The sequence below is a fragment of the Gadus macrocephalus genome, chromosome 4, assembly GCF_031168955.1.
Source record: "Gadus macrocephalus chromosome 4, ASM3116895v1".
Classification (NCBI taxonomy): Eukaryota; Metazoa; Chordata; class Actinopteri; order Gadiformes; family Gadidae; genus Gadus; species Gadus macrocephalus.
In genome coordinates, this window is record NC_082385.1 from 10727404 (window position 1) to 10745028 (window position 17625).

The 17625-nt window shown below is 40.2% G+C and overlaps 1 pseudogene; it reads left to right on the forward strand.

Moving 5' to 3' along the window:
• The first annotated feature begins 6876 nt into the window (after window positions 1-6876).
• Window positions 6877-16691, forward strand: LOC132455088 (myosin heavy chain, fast skeletal muscle-like; annotated as a pseudogene).
• The last annotated feature ends 934 nt before the right edge of the window (window positions 16692-17625 follow it).

A 17625-nucleotide genomic window follows, 5' to 3' on the forward strand; every position in this document is an offset into this window, starting at 1 on the left:
AGAGAATGGGTCTGAGGTTTAGGTCTGACAGCAAGTTACGATTGGCGGAGGTGGGGGAAGGCTTGTGCGGCTGGCTGCGCCACTAATGCCTGCTTTATTTTTTCTTAAAAAGATTTCCGGCCCTTGCTATACATGAAATTTTCCTGTCCATGGCATTCGTTGATTAGTTGGCTGAGAGCAACTTTTGCATGAGTAGAACGTTAACGCATATTAGTTTTGATTGGCCAGTGAGCCAAACACGCAGGATTATCTCATGCGCACCCCGAATGATAGAGGGAGAGCTGGCAAGAGACAGACAGGGACAGTCCTCTTTTTGGATGCCACCACTGCGGTAGCCCACCGGGAATGCTCGATGACCATTACACCACTGGTCGACGAGGGGGCTGGCCTAATGCATTGGAATAGACAACAAGACAAAATCTTACTTGAGGAAATCAGTGTCTCATTATCTTATTTATAATTTATTAATTATTATACATTGGGATTCATAATAGGTTGCATGTAGGAACATCATGACAACTTGATAAATTATGAATTCACTATTTATTACTACTTTATTGAATGCTTCAAATTTGCAGATATTCCAAAGTGCTGCCTAAAAACACACTACAAAACATTACCCGTATACATACAGGATTTCAGTATGTTCTCGAATGGTCAATAGATTATCAATGCCAGATGTCAAGCCATTCCAGTAGAGGCAAATATTTAAGTAGTAATTTGCTTAAGTTGGTAATGGATGAGATAACCTTATCTGACATAATAATTAAATAGTTGCTGCTTTGCTAATCCTTTGTATAAGTTAAACACTGCTGAACTTTGGGGTGCCCCGGTCGAGCGTGTACCCTAACTGCAGCGACCGGGGTTCCATTCCTCCCCATGCCCTTTGCTGTCCTTTGCTGCTTGTCCTCTGCTCTATCTCCCATACCTTCCTTTCTTAATAACTGGAATAAAAAAAATCTTTAAACTCTGCTGAACTTCTTTTAGTTTGATAACAGCTGGACTGATCATTCTTGGTCACTTCTAGTGACTTCTCTACCAAATGTTCCCCCAAACGAACCAAGAGACTGCTCAGTAGAAGATCTAACATTGTGTTGCATGCACGTCTCTGAGGCAATTGTATTACCCCTTTCCTTTCCACCGTTGTAGAGGGGCAGCTCGCCCTGTCTGCTATTGGTCCAAATGTCAGTCAGTCGGTTGCATTTGTGCAGTGGGGGAGCAAATCATGAACAGGCTCAGACAGGCTCACACGCTACCAGTGTTGGGAACGTTACTTTAAAAAAGTAATTAGTTATAGTTATAGTGACTCATTACTTGTTCCAAAAAAGTAACTGAGTTAGTAACTGAATTACTCTATAGTAAATGTAACTAGTTACCATGGAAAGTAATTATTTGCAAACATCTGTAAACATGATTTTGTGTTCTATTTTATCTGTGTATTTCATTGTTGTATCGGTGTATTTCATTGTTGCCCGGTTTTGAAACCTTGTAAATGGGATTCTGCAAACAGGTGTTCATACATTGAGAAATACGTTTTGAAAGGTTGAATATTTAGTTTTAAAAACTTGTAAAGGTGTACGTTTACGACATTGCAACGTATTTTTTCAGAACTGACTTTTCAGCACTGACTTTTCAGAGATTTGAGCGCAAGCTTTGAGTCACGTGAATATTGGCAGTGTTCTGACGCCACTCGTTTTGAAACTCCTGACAGTCGAATCTGAAAACGTTCCTGGGGGCGGGACCATTTAGCTCTAAACCTATTGGTTGCTCTCGGCTGACGTACATTCCAATCACATGTGCCGTTCACCTGGCTGTTCGTGATTGACAGTGCTCTGTCGATGACACGAATAACAACGGGTTGATTTCGTGGTTGATTTTGATTTCCATTTTCTGGAACCAGAGTCTCATCTCCATAGGACGCGACTAGCAAGGACGCGTCCTAGCAAGCTGCAGCCTTCACTTTGGGAAACAGCCATGGCTCCAGAAAATGGAAATCAAAATCAACCGCGAAAGTCGCTTGTTATTTGTGTCATCGGCAGAGCACTGTCAATCACGCACAGCCCGGTGAACGGCACATGTGATTGGAATGTATGTCAGCCGAGAGCAACCAATAGGTTTAGAGCTAAATGGTCCGGCCCCCAGGACCGTTTTCAGATTCGACTGTCAGGAGTTTCAAAATGAGTGGCGTCAGAACACTGCCAATATTCACGTGACTCAAAGCTTGCGCCTGTGTGGTCAAATCTCTGAAAAGTCGGTGCTGAAAAGTCAGTTCTGAAAATGTTCTGAAAAAATACGTTGTAATGTCGTTAACGTACACCTTTTAAGTTTTTAAAACTAAATATTCAACCTTTAAAAACGTATTTCTCAATGTATGAACACCTGTTTGCAGAATCCCATTTACAAGGTTTCAAAACCGGGCAACAATGAAATACATTGTTAGAACAGTGCCAGATTTTAAACTCTGCAAATGCGCTGGTGAAATTGTTTGAACTTTGAAAATGTGTTGGTGAAAATGATGAAGAAGATAAAATAGAACACAAAATCATGTTTACAGTTGTTTGAATTTTAGTTTTATTTTTTTTCAGGTTATAATCTCTTTTTTCAGTGTTGCAAAACCTTTATTACAAGGTGTTGAGTTTTCAAACCCAGACTTACAAGCCTTTGAAACTTTTTTTTTCAGGTTTGAATTATGGCAGGAAACTGACTCCATAAACTCGGGAGAATTGTTGGCGCCAGTAGAAACACAGATATTCGCGCGGAACCATTCATCAATTCACGCTGCAGGTTTTTTGGGCAGAAAATTAGCCTAATGCATCTTTGCATTGACTTTGTTTGGATTTATGCCACGCCTTATTCAAGTCAACCCTAACCCGCTCTACCTCCTCACCCTAGCATCTCACTCCAGAGAAGTATCTCATGCCAGTTTGTTAGAAAAAAATCCAACAAACTGAAATCAAACCCAATACTTCCGTAATTTCTTTCCTAATTTCTCTTCACATTAAAGTTGATATACTGTCCAGGGATGCACTGGCCACCAGCAGCGGCGATGGGCAGCCAGCACCAGCCCTTTTGTCCAAAAACACACTGGAGCCCAGTGGACGATTGGGGAGGCAGCCCAGCAACCACCACATGCAACTGTCTGCAGGTAGCCCACCCCTGCACTGTTTGGGGGTTGTTTTATTTTAGGTATGCTAACCCAGGTCAGACAGCAGTTTATGTATTTTCCTTTTTGGATAGGGGGGAGGGGAGTAGGCTTTGGCTGGGGGTTCTCCCCAGCCTCAGGCCCCGTTTAAACGAAGGGAAAACGCAGATATTTCCACGCGGTTTGGCCTCTCATTTACACGAAAACGCTGTTTTTGTCACAGAAAACGATCATTTCTAAAAACTTTGGCCAAAGTGGAGATTTCTGAAAACGCCGGTTATGTGTTGTCGTGTCAACGGGGAGAAACAGGGTTTTAGGTGTCACATTATGCGCCAGGAAATGCTTAACGTCATATTTCATATATACAAGAAGACGCTTGTGTTATTCGTTGCTGTTGATTCTGAGAATTCTGATTGGCTTGCATGGCTTTATCCTTCTCCCTACTAGAGGAAAGTAGTCCAGTGACTTGTCAAGCCCAGCGACTTCCGTTACTAAGCGACGTCACCGTCTTTGCGGACAAATTATTTCTCTGCTGATCAACACTAAGAATGCTGGTAACGAATAAATTGTAAAAAGACACACCATGTGAAGTTATTTTTTCGTTTTGGCAAGTAGCCGTGTAATAAGCGGGATAATGTATAGAACGTCACCGGTCATTGTCGAAAATAAGCCCCTTCAGGGCGAAGCAAGCACCTTCGCTGCGCGTCGGTCGGTGTACTGTTCGCCCTGTCCGTGCTTATTTTCCCGATAATGACCGGCGTTCTATACATTATCCCTTACATATATATTTAGCAGAGTAGGCCTAGTAACAAATGTGTACAAAGTTACATTTAGAAATGATTGTTTTCTGTGACAAAAACAGCGTTTTCGTGTAAATGAGAGGCCAAACCGTGTGAAAATATCTGCGTTTTCCCTTCGTGTAAACGGGGCCTTACTGTCAACATCACTCTCTATATCTCTAAGGCCCAATCCCATTTCTACCCCTTACCCCTTAGGTGAGGGGTAAAAAGGAGTGATAAAAAGGAGTGGTGACATCAAAGGTTCCACTTCCAGCTGGGTCGCAGATGCTCAGGGGGTAAAGCAGGTTGAACGGCAACCGGAGGGTTGCTGGTTCGCCCCCCGGTTCGTAGGAAAGTGAGTTATCCCTGGGCAAGGCTCATCTGAACTACTTCCGATGTATTGGCTGTTGCTCTAGAGATGGTTGTTCCCGTCTATGAGTGTGTGTGTGTGTGTGTGTGTGTGTGTGTGTGTGTGTGTGTGTGTGTGTGTGTGTGTGTGTGTGTGTGTGTGTGTGTGTGTGTGTGTGTGTGTGTGATGCAACAATTGTTAAATCCTTTGGGTGGACACAGTCTGAAAAGCACTACATATAAATGTGGTCCACTTACCATTTCACTCTACATACACAACACCATAGCAATGTTTTACTCAATGCACCACCCTTAAAATCAATTGACATTTGTTCACATACATAATGAATTACCTTGAGTTCCTAGAACAAAGATTGCTCTCTGTTCAATAAATAATAAACACACACACGCGCAAGCGCCATTTTACATCATTTGATCCCTTTATGGCTTGCAAGAAAGATGCTGTGTAGAGCCATGAAGCCTTTCAACCTTATGAGTAAATCAATATTGTCATATCCTTTTTTCTAATGTAAGAAATATTAATTACATATAGAAGGTTGATGAAATAAATAAGCAGCAATGGTAGTAGTGATGGGGGCGCACTCAAACATGTATGTATAAATAAATGCAACACTATCCCCTCTAGTATCAGAACGCTATTTAATCGTATTCCCTTACATGATGTCATAAAAACTCATTAACCATCCAAAGGATTGCTGGATCCCAAATTTGAATCAAATTAAAGCTTTGTTTGACATTCTAAAACCAATGGAATCTTAACGCAAGCAAATATGGCTTTAGGTTAAGGTTTATCATTTTTAAACCTAAATGTTTCTAAAGAGCGAAAAGTGCTGGGCACTGATGGCCATGATGACACTCATCATGTGGTGACCACTTGACTCATAAAAAGCTTAACCTGTTGAATTATTGGGATGTATTTTATTTTTAACACCGCTAGAGTCTGAGCGATTTACCTTGATCCATGTAGCCTCAAAGTTAGCACCTACATTAATGAAGGATCTTTGTAGCACATTTTAAGCAAAATAAATTGCATATTGTACCTTTAAGCCACAAAAGTAAATTTTATAAAACTATGACATTTTACTGGGGCATTTGATTTAGCCAACAGATTCAGTGCTACAGATCACGTGCATTCACTCATAAACATGAGACTTAAACTAAATAATAAGAAAGTGATAATATATTCTAATTTTTTGGACCAAGTAAACATGATGATCATTCACTTAATTATCCATGTAACACTAATATGATGTACTATTTATTACTTTCGTTGTAACATAAATATTATATGATCTAGCTTGCAAGACTGATATAGAAAGAAAAATGAAATATAGAAAAATAGATGCTGTTTAGAGCAACAAAGAGCAATCAAAATAATAGATTAAAATTTAGAGTAATGAGTGCACTCTAAACATGTATTAATAAATGCAACACTATACACACCCATATCAGGCCGCTATAAAATCATATTCCCTGGCATTATGACATAAATGATTTTAAAGTCTTACCCTGCCAAAAATAATTTCTGTCTCACAGTTCAAATTTTGCAAGCACTTGTAATGAACTTTAATGTGATTTATTTATAGAATCATAATTTTATTTATTTAGAGTGTGTGTGAGGATATTGCATTCAATTTGAACATCTTCGAGAACCATTATTATGTGGATTCCAGCAGAGACGGTTGGAAGTGTGTTGATGTAGCAGTTAAACTATTGCAATATACTATATAAATATTTATTTATACTATATAAATATAATGCAAATCTTAATGAATGTACTGGATAAATCCAATGCAACGCTTACTGAAAAAGCCTTTGGAAGATCTGCCCTTATATAGTTTCTGCCTGGACTCCAGATCCACCACTATAAAAGAGGCCAGAAGATGAGATGGATACACTGCAGGGGATTTCAGTTTATTACAACTGGTGGTAAGTATGACTGATGCTTCAGCTGCTGTCTTGGAGGGACCATTGCATGAGAGTAGAGATTTTACCATCTTGTCTTCATGGAGCTTTTCATTTATTAAAATGACTATTTCCTTATTTAAGCTACCCTCCTCCGATGACCTTTTTTATTTAATTGAGATAATTTAATTAGAGATATTATATATTTTTGGAGAAACCATGCATCAGAGTATAGTTAATTCAGGATTTATTAATGTATTTATTTGTATAGAATATGAATTTGTAATTCATATTTTTCATTATTTATTTTGGGAACCATTATAATGTATTTTTGTATGTTGTTGGTATATTTTAGGTCAGGCTTTTTTATCATTAGCATAATTTACTTGTTTTCTGATAATGTTATGTGGATAAAAGAGAAAATGTGCGTGTGTTTGATTTGATACTCGTTTTTCCATTTTATTCAAGGGTCAGTAAAATATGTCCATAAGACTCTTACTTGTAACCGTTTTGACTGATTAAAATGAATAATTTGATTTTTTAGGTATCATTTCATCTGCGGCTGAAGGGAAGTAAACGGTAAAAAGGATTTAATGTTCTCATCACCGAACGTCTCCAAACCTTCTTGAAGCTGTGTACAGGTTAAAAAAATAATTAATTTGCTTGTTTTCATGAAATAAGCCTCCATCATGAGTACGGACGCAGAGATGGCCATTTACGGCAAGGCGGCCATTTACCTCCGGAAGCCAGAGAAGGAGAGGATTGCGGCCCAGAGCACGCCATTCGATGCAAAGGCTGCTGCATATGTCACTGATGTGAAGGAACTTTACCTAAAGTGTACCATCATTAAGAGGGACGGTGGCAAAGTCACTGTGAAACTTTTGTCTTCATCAGAGGTAGGCAGAGATTGATTGTTGCAGAGGCTAACTTGTTGGTATCAACAGAAAGTGAAAGTTGCAATAGCTGCACTGGTAAGGAAACTAAAAATGGGTTTCCATATCTTAGGAGAGGACAGTCAAGGAGGACGATGTCACACCCATGAATCCTCCCAAGTATGACAAAATTGAGGACATGGCCATGATGACCCATCTCAATGAAGCTGCTGTGCTGTATAACCTTGCAGAGCGTTATTCAGCATGGATGATCTACGTAAGATATTTTGCCTCAATGAAAATATATGATACATAAGTAATATGCATCTTTAATAGGTAACATTAATGTGAATCTCTGTGACCTCCTTCAGACCTACTCTGGGCTGTTCTGTGCCACTGTAAACCCCTACAAGTGGCTCCCAGTGTACGATCAGACGGTTGTCAATGCCTACAGAGGCAAGAAGCGTATGGAGGCTCCACCCCACATCTTCTCTGTCTCTGACAACGCCTTTCAGAACATGCTCACTGGTTTGTGAATCCAAAGTTTCAAATCTCTAAGCTTATCTTGTTTTTACTAATAAATGGCATAATCATGCAAATGTGAATGATTTTTTTTACAGATAGAGAGAACCAGTCTGTCCTGATCACGTACGTTTGATTCTGTTAATATAATATGAATTTAATAGAATGATACATACATTGGAAAACACGTCAAATTGACTTTATTCACCTTTTCATACCCAGTGGAGAATCCGGTGCTGGAAAGACTGTGAATACCAAGCGTGTCATCCAGTACTTTGCTACCATCTCAGTTGGTGGAGCAGAAAAGAAGAAGGATGAAGGCGCTGGAAAGATACAGGAATGTTTAAAAATAAACATTAAATCAATGTATCAATAAATAAAGATATCACATGATAAGAACATGACAATTTAATTGTGATTCAATAAAAATGTATTCACATTTTTACGTTTGATTATAGGGGTCACTGGAGGACCAGATTATTGCAGCCAATCCCCTGCTGGAGGCCTATGGCAATGCCAAGACTGTGAGAAATGACAACTCCTCCCGTTTTGTAAGTATGAAATGAATTCCTCCCTGAAGATACTTAGTTTTTGAGTCTTTTTTTGAGGATTATAAACACATTTTTTGCAAACAGGGTAAATTCATCAGAATTCATTTCCACGCAAACGGTAAACTGTCCAGTGCTGACATTGAGACATGTAAGTATCTTGTTCTACATGTGGATTAATCAACCAAGAGTATTAGTGGCATAGGTTTTGATTAATGAATGGGCCTTATAGATCTGCTTGAGAAGTCAAGAGTGACCTTCCAGCTTCCCGATGAGAGAGGCTATCACATCTTCTACCAGATGATGACCAATCACAAACCTGAGATCATTGGTGAGATTTTATAATAGTAAGAGTGTGAAGAATATACTTAATATCAAGATGTGTTTTCGAGAATTGCCTTCATCTGTTCTAATATGACATATGACTTCTGAAGTTGCAACTATTTGAAGGACTAGTTAGGGCTAGGTCTCTAGAATAAATATTTTTTGGTAAAGATTATATCTTCCATTGCATAATTTGGAAATACAATTGCATACATTACATTGCAAGCAAGTGCAAAGCAAGATTAATTATTTTTTAATCAGAAGTTATTGGTTAGTTAGCAGCATATCGAGCAGAAAAATTACATTTGTTTAATTCCTCAGAAATGACCCTCATCACCACCAACCCCTACGACTTCCCCATGTGCAGTCAGGGTCAGATCACTGTGGCCAGCATTGATGACAAAGAGGAGCTGGATGCTACTGATGTCAGTGGTTGATTGGAAAACACTTTATATATTTTCCTCATGGCATATACATTACAAAATGTTTTCTAAATGTTATTTGTTTTCAACACAGGCTGCTATTGATATTTTGGGCTTCACCAGTGAGGACAAGGTTGGCATCTTTAAGTTCACTGGTGCTGTGCTTCACCACGGTAACATGAAGTTCAAGCAGAAGCAGCGTGAGGAGCAGGCTGAGCCAGATGGCAATGAAGGTAATCATTAACATGTATTCATCAGTGCACTAGAAGGTATATTGGTGCATATTTGATTGTATTACATTTGGAGTCATTATTATAGAGAATAATAATACATTCATTTTTCACGTTAACTTTGTAGAGGCCGACAAGATTTCCTATCTACTGGGTCTGAACTCTGCTGATATGCTCAAGGCTCTTTGCTACCCAAGAGTGAAGGTCGGAAATGAGTATGTCACCAAGGGACAGACTGTACCTCAGGTAAGAAAAATGCATTGTGTTTGCGTTGCAATTTTTGTGAACATGATGCATTGTCTATTGTGAGCCTAAAATGTTGTTGATTTTATATGAAAATAAATTTCAGGTCAAAAACTCAGTCAGTGCCCTGGCCAAGTCTATCTATGAGAGGATGTTCTTGTGGATGGTCATCCGTATCAACACGATGCTGGACACAAAGCAAGCAAGACAATTCTACATTGGTGTGCTGGACATTGCTGGTTTTGAGATTTTTGATGTAAGTTGTTAAATAAGTGGCAGCTTTTTTGATTGCATTTCCTTCATTTGGACACAATAGTCATTATTAATAAATTGTTGAAACCTCGTAAAAGTCGGTTAATTAAATGTCCCCTACTAGTACAACAGCATGGAGCAGCTGTGCATCAACTTCACCAATGAGAAACTGCAACAGTTCTTCAACCACCACATGTTCGTCCTGGAGCAAGAGGAGTACAAGAAGGAGGGTATCATCTGGGAGTTCATTGACTTCGGCATGGACTTGGCTGCCTGCATTGAGCTTATTGAGAAGGTACACCTGAATACTATAACTATATATCATTATTCTTTGTGTGTCTTACAAATACTTTTGATAATGTTTCATGAATCATTTTTTCTCTTAAGCCAATGGGGATCTTCTCCATCCTTGAAGAGGAGTGTATGTTCCCCAAGGCCTCAGACGTTACCTTCAAGAACAAGCTGTATGACCAGCATCTTGGCAAGACCAAAGCATTTGAGAAGCCCAAGCCTGCAAAGGGCAAGGCTGAGGCCCACTTCTCCCTGATGCACTATGCTGGTATTGTGGACTACAACATCACTGGCTGGCTGGACAAGAACAAGGATCCCCTGAATGACTCTGTTGTGCAGCTGTACCAGAAGTCCTCTAACAAACTGCTGCCTGTCCTGTACCCACCTGTAGTTGAAGGTACACATTCATAGAATATAAGCATAGTTTATAATTGTTAATCCAGTCTGTTATTATATCCATAGATTTTCAAGCCATTGATTGGCTCTGTTTTACAAATATAAACGTGAACAATTAACTGTGACTTATTACCTATAACTAAAAACAGAGGTTGGGGGTTCAAAGAAGGGAGGCAAGAAGAAGGGTGGCTCGATGCAGACCGTGTCTTCACAGTTCAGGGTAAGGGTTAACACAAAAATAAAGCCTTATTTAATTTTTTTCTGAATGTGTTCCTTATGAGTAAATTGCTTTGTATTTAATGTTTAATACTGTGATGTGTCTTTAGGAGAACTTGGGCAAACTGATGACCAACTTGAGGAGCACCCATCCTCACTTTGTGCGTTGCCTGATTCCCAATGAGTCAAAGACTCCAGGTACAGTGAGCACTAACAAATGTGTGTAGTGTCTGGGATAGGATATGAATTGTTACACCAAACTAATTATATTGACGATGTATTTATCACCCATGTCACAGGACTCATGGAGAACTTCCTGGTTATCCACCAGCTGAGGTGTAACGGTGTACTGGAGGGCATCAGAATCTGCAGAAAGGGCTTCCCCAGCAGAATCCTCTATGCTGACTTCAAGCAGAGGTATTAACTAATTGCTTTTTCAAGGACAACTTTACAAATGCCTTTGGACATTTAATGAATGTTAAAAACATTATAATGGTCTTCTTCAGGTACAAAGTACTGAACGCCAGTGTCATCCCTGACGGCCAGTTTATTGACAACAAGAAGGCTTCTGAGAAACTGCTTGGGTCCATTGATGTGCCTCACGATGAGTACAAATTTGGACACACCAAGGTCTGTTTATTGTTGTCAAAAACTATGTTTATACTTCATTGTAAGTCACTAGCTGACAAAAGTCTTTTCTTACATTAAGGTGTTCTTCAAAGCTGGTCTTCTGGGTACTCTTGAGGAGATGCGAGATGAGAAGCTGGCTGCTCTTGTCGGAATGATTCAGGCTGCATGCAGAGGTTATGTCATGAGAAAGGAGTATGTGAAGATGACAGAGAGGAGGTATGTTTTTAGACATAGGGCTCAAAACTCATAAAGCTTTTTAGCTGCCAAGTACCATCCCAAAATAATGGTTTATTTTATTCTATAGGGAAGCCATCTACACTATTCAGTACAACATCCGCTCATTCATGAATGTCAAACACTGGCCATGGATGAAGGTGTACTACAAGATCAAGCCGCTTCTGAAGAGTGCTGAAACTGAGAAGGAGCTTGCCAATATGAAGGATAACTATGAAAAGATGAAGACTGACCTGGCAGCTGCCCTGGCCAAGAAGAAGGAACTTGAGCAGAAGATGGTTTCTCTCCTGCAGGAGAAGAATGATCTTTCACTGCAAGTGGCTTCTGTAAGTAAAGATTCTTTTTGTATCCCTGTCTGTACACAGTGAGATAAATTTGATGTTACATGTTATACATCTCTAACTATCACACAGGAAGGAGATAATCTGAATGATGCTGAAGAAAGGTGCGAAGGACTCATCAAGAGTAAGATCCAGCTGGAGGCCAAAGTCAAAGAGACAACTGAGAGACTGGAGGATGAGGAGGAAATCAATGCTGAGCTGACTGCCAAGAAGAGGAAACTGGAAGATGAATGCTCTGAGCTCAAGAAGGACATTGATGACCTTGAGCTTACCTTGGCCAAAGTGGAGAAGGAGAAACATGCCACTGAGAACAAGGTTTATAAAGATGCTTTGAAAGAAGATTAAAAAATAATAATACAAATTAGCTTGTATTACATTTCCTTTTGTTTTCTTTAGGTGAAGAACCTGACTGAGGAGATGGCCTCTCAGGATGAGAGCGTTGCCAAGCTGACAAAGGAGAAGAAAGCCCTCCAAGAGTCACATCAGCAGACTCTTGATGACCTGCAGGCAGAGGAAGACAAAGTCAACACTCTGACCAAGGCCAAGACAAAGCTTGAACAGCAAGTGGATGATGTAAGTATATAAGAGCTCATGGGAACTTGTAATTCATATTGGTAATGGAGTTTAGTAAATATTAACCAATATTATTGTTCTTAATCATATTCAATTATTGACACCCAGCTTGAGGGTTCACTGGAGCAAGAGAAGAAGCTCCGTATGGACCTTGAGAGATCCAAGAGAAAGCTTGAGGGTGATCTGAAACTGGCTCAGGAAACTGTGATGGATCTTGAGAACGACAAACAGCAGTCTGATGAGAAAATCAAGAAGTAATACATTTGTATTTTCTGAACCACAATAGGATGAACTCCATATTCCTTCTGATTCAATTTAGTTGACACATGTTTTAATTAATTATTCACAGGAAGGACTTTGAGACCAGCCAGCTTTTGAGCAAAGTTGAGGATGAGCAGTCCCTGGGTGCACAGCTTCAGAAGAAGATCAAGGAGCTTCAGGTGGGATAATTATACAAAAGGAATATACGTTTTCTAAAATGACATACTTGGATACTTGACTCAATATTTTCATCTTTTAGGCCCGTATCGAAGAGCTGGAGGAAGAGATTGAGGCTGAGCGTGCTGCACGTGCCAAGGTTGAGAAGCAGAGAGCTGATCTCTCCAGAGAACTTGAAGAGATCAGTGAGAGGCTTGAGGAGGCTGGTGGAGCCACTTCTGCTCAGATTGAGATGAACAAGAAGCGTGAGGCCGAGTTTCAGAAGCTGCGTCGTGACCTTGAGGAGTCCACCCTGCAGCATGAAGCCACTGCTGCTGCTCTGCGTAAGAAGCAGGCCGACAGTGTAGCAGAGCTGGGAGAGCAGATTGACAACCTCCAGCGTGTCAAGCAGAAGCTTGAGAAGGAGAAGAGCGAGTACAAGATGGAGATTGATGACCTCTCCAGCAACATGGAAGCTGTTTCGAAGGCCAAGGTAAGTTATTCTTCAATGCCTTCATTGTGTTAAGAAATGATGCAAAATAATAAGTACATCAATAACTAAAAATCAACATTGATTTCAAATTGATTAACTTTTAATCATCAGGGAAATCTGGAAAAGATTTGCCGTACCCTTGAGGACCAACTCAGTGAAATCAAGGCCAAGAGTGATGAGAATGCTCGCCAGGTCAATGACATCAGTGCCCAGAGAGCAAGACTGCTGACAGAAAATGGTTGATACTTTTTTATTCAGTCATTTGTATCATTGGAAATTCTTGGGGTACCACTTTGGGAATATAATTGAGAATACATGTTCTCTCAAATTCAACATGCATTACTTATTTGATGTACCTCCTCCGACTAGGTGAGTTTGGTCGACAGCTTGAGGAGAAGGAAGCTCTTGTCTCCCAGCTGACCAGAGGCAAGCAGGCCTATACTCAGCAGGTTGAGGAGCTGAAGAGGCAAAATGAGGAGGAAGTAAAAGTAAGTATAATTTATCCATAAAGACGGTAGTGTTCAAAGATCAAGAAATGTATTGAATTTACGAAATCTGTTTCACCTTATGTAGGCAAAGAATTCCCTTGCTCATGGTGTGCAATCAGCCCGCCATGACTGTGACCTTCTGAGGGAGCAGTTTGAGGAGGAGCAGGAGGCCAAGGCTGAGCTGCAGCGTGGAATGTCCAAGGCCAACGGTGAGGTGGCTCAGTGGAGGAGCAAGTATGAAACTGATGCTATCCAGCGCACTGAGGAGCTTGAGGAGTCCAAGTGAGTCAAACATTTAATACTTTCGCTAAAGAGCACATTATCTTTGATGAATGTCTACAAATGAAAACATGTGATACTTTAACAGGAAAAAGCTTGCCCAGCGCCTTCAAGATGCTGAGGAACAGATTGAGGCTGTGAACTCCAAGTGTGCCTCTCTGGAAAAGACCAAACAGAGACTCCAGGGTGAGGTGGAGGATCTCATGATTGATGTGGAGAGGGCCAACGGACTGGCTGCCAACCTCGACAAGAAACAGAGGAACTTTGACAAGGTGTGTTGTAATTCATTGAGATGACATTTTAAATGTTTGTATCCTACGATTCTTCTTCAACTGCTAAGCATGTCCTACTTTATTCACAATATTGTGCAGGTTTTGGCTGACTGGAAGCAGAAATATGAGGAGGGCCAGGCAGAGCTTGAAGGAAGTCTTAAAGAGGCTCGTTCTCTCAGCACTGAGCTGTTCAAGATGAAGAACTCCTATGAAGAGACTCTGGATCATCTGGAGACCATGAAGCGTGAAAACAAAAACCTCCAACGTGAGTTTTTGTTAAATAATGTTAAACGTGCTATGTTGTGGTAAAATATGTATCAAACTTATAGAAAATGTAAAATTGCTCGGCAGAGGAGATTTCTGATTTGACTGAACAAATTGGTGAGACCGGAAAGAGCATCCATGAGCTGGAGAAATCCAAGAAGCAGGTGGAGACAGAGAAGACTGAGATCCAGTCAGCCCTTGAGGAAGCTGAGGTGAGGAGGATTCATTCTGCAAAACAACATAATAAATAAAATATTGAGTGTCCACAAATTTGTCAATTTTCATTTGATACATTAGGGAACTCTGGAGCATGAGGAATCAAAGATTCTGCGTGTCCAACTGGAGCTGAACCAGATTAAGGGTGAGGTTGACAGGAAGCTGGCTGAGAAGGATGAGGAGATGGAACAGATCAAGAGGAACAGCCAGAGGGTCATTGACTCCATGCAAGCCAATCTTGACTCTGAGGTCAGGAGCAGGAATGATGCCCTGAGAATCAAGAAGAAGATGGAAGGAGACCTGAATGAGATGGAGATCCAGCTGAGTCATGCCAACCGCCAGGCTGCTGAGGCCCAGAAGCAGCTGAGGAATGTTCAAGGACAACTGAAGGTAAAACACAGATGTTATGTACTGCACATATAGAATATAGTTGCATTTATATCTTGTTGTGAACTATTCAGTTCTGTTTTCATGTGAATATTAGGATGCCCAACTGCATCTTGATGATGCTGTCAGAGCTGCGGAAGACCTGAAGGAGCAGGCTGCCATGGTGGAACGTAGGAACGGTCTCATGATGGCTGAAATTGAGGAGCTGAGGGCAGCTCTGGAACAGACAGAGAGAGGCCGCAAAGTGGCTGAGCAAGAGCTGGTGGATGCCAGCGAGCGTGTTGGACTGCTGCACTCTCAGGTAAACAAACATTTGAATCCTGTCATACGATATCAAGAACAAGTGCATGTTTTAACAGTAATTGAGTAATAATCTGTTTCAGAACACAAGCCTGTTGAACTCAAAGAAGAAGCTGGAAAGTGACCTGGTCCAAGTCCAGGGTGAGGTTGACGACAGTGTCCAGGAAGCCAGAAATGCTGAAGAGAAGGCCAAGAAAGCCATCACTGATGTAGGCCTATATTTGTTTGTTAATTTATGTTTTGAGAACTTAATGGAACTCTTGATGAATATATTACATGTTCTTGTAGGCTGCCATGATGGCTGAGGAGCTGAAAAAAGAGCAGGATACTAGTTCTCACCTTGAGAGGATGAAGAAGAACCTGGAGATCACAGTGAAAGACCTGCAGCATCGCCTGGATGAAGCTGAGAACCTGGCCATGAAGGGTGGCAAGAAGCAGCTGCAGAAACTGGAGGCCAGAGTAAGACAATAATCAGCCAGCATTTAAAAATGTATTACTGAAGTGTAAGGACAAGATTGAGTCATTCACTTTTACTCTCAAGGTTCGCGATCTGGAGTCAGAGGTTGATAATGAACAGAGACGTGGAGCAGAAGCTATAAAAGGTGTCCGCAAATATGAGAGGAGAGTCAAGGAACTCACCTACCAGGTATGTCCAATTTACATCTCCAAATATGTTTCTACTGTTATAGCATTTTGATCATATCTAAAGGCCACATGATGTGGATTTTTTCACTTTCAAATGTGCATCAGACTGAGGAGGATAAGAAGAATGGCTGCAGACTTCAGGATCTTGTTGATAAGCTGCAACTGAAGGTGAAGGCTTACAAGAGACAGTCTGAGGAAGCGGTAAGTTACAAGGAAAAACAAGGGATACACAGTTCAACTTTGTTATATTCAAACTGACAAATTATGAATGTTTCTACAGGAGGAGCAGGCCAACTCTTACCTGTCCAAGTGCAGGAAGGTTCAACATGAGCTGGAGGAGGCTGAGGAACGTGCTGATATCGCTGAGTCTCAGGTCAACAAGCTGAGGGCCAAGAGCCGTGACTCTGGAAAGGTAATTGGACCGTTAAAGTACAGTTCAGGTTTTTCCACTATTTAATAATTTCCTAGAATTCTTTACTTTAAAAATGACTTTTACACATTTAAACCCTACACTTCTTTTGATTTTCTCTTTAGGGAAAGGAGACTGCTGAATAATTCCTCATGTTTGAAACATCATTCATACAAGTCATAAAATATGGCTAAATTGTGAAGAGAATTCAATAAACTATACAGCAACCTTCCATCTTGTATTTTGTATATATTTGTTTGGCCTTACTTTCTTTCCATTGTCCTGTAATCATAGTACATTTTCACCAGAGCTGGATCCTTATCAAGAGCTAATTGGATTTGGTCGACAATTAGGTTGAACAGTCAGACACAAGCATATGGTCATTCGGCCTTTGGGAAAGAGATTTAATGCCAACATTTATTTTTTTATCAATTTGATGATTAATAGCTTCAGTCACTGCGACTTATTGCTTTGTGATTTTATTGAACATTAGTTGTAGATTAAAGGGAATGACTGGTCTTCTATTTCCTAGGGTCCAGTGGTCACCAACTGGTTGGCAGAGACTGGCAGAAACATACGATTGTATGATAGTTTTTTCCAGAATTACAGTTACTAAGACAAAATCAGTTGTTTTAAACCAAAATAACATGATTTTGGGTTTCGTGCAAGATTAATGCCATACCTTATTTAATATCATATATTACAAGATAAACTTTATTTTTTCCCTCAAGAACCCACCTTACAGTGAAAGTTAAGAAAACATAAAATATTATGATCTTAATAACCGCAGGCTGCAAATTACACCAAATTTGGTCTACTTGGTATATTTACATACCACACATGCAATTAAGTAATGTGTAACAAGACATAAACCATAAAGGAGACATATTATACCACCAGGTGTGAGTGTGATTAGCCTTACAAACCATTTTTAAAATCGACGCATTTGACATCACTTGTTGACGTGTCCACCTAGATCTGTGCTGGATAGATCAGTCTACAAGCCTACTCAGTGGACTGAAGTAAACGTTGCTCATCTATCCAGCACAGATCTAATGTGGCCGATTGTCGAAAAAAGGGATCTTATATTAGAATATATAGATCATTTTTTATTATTTTAATTTATTTTTTTATTTATAAAAAGCAAAAATGCCTTAGTAAACAAA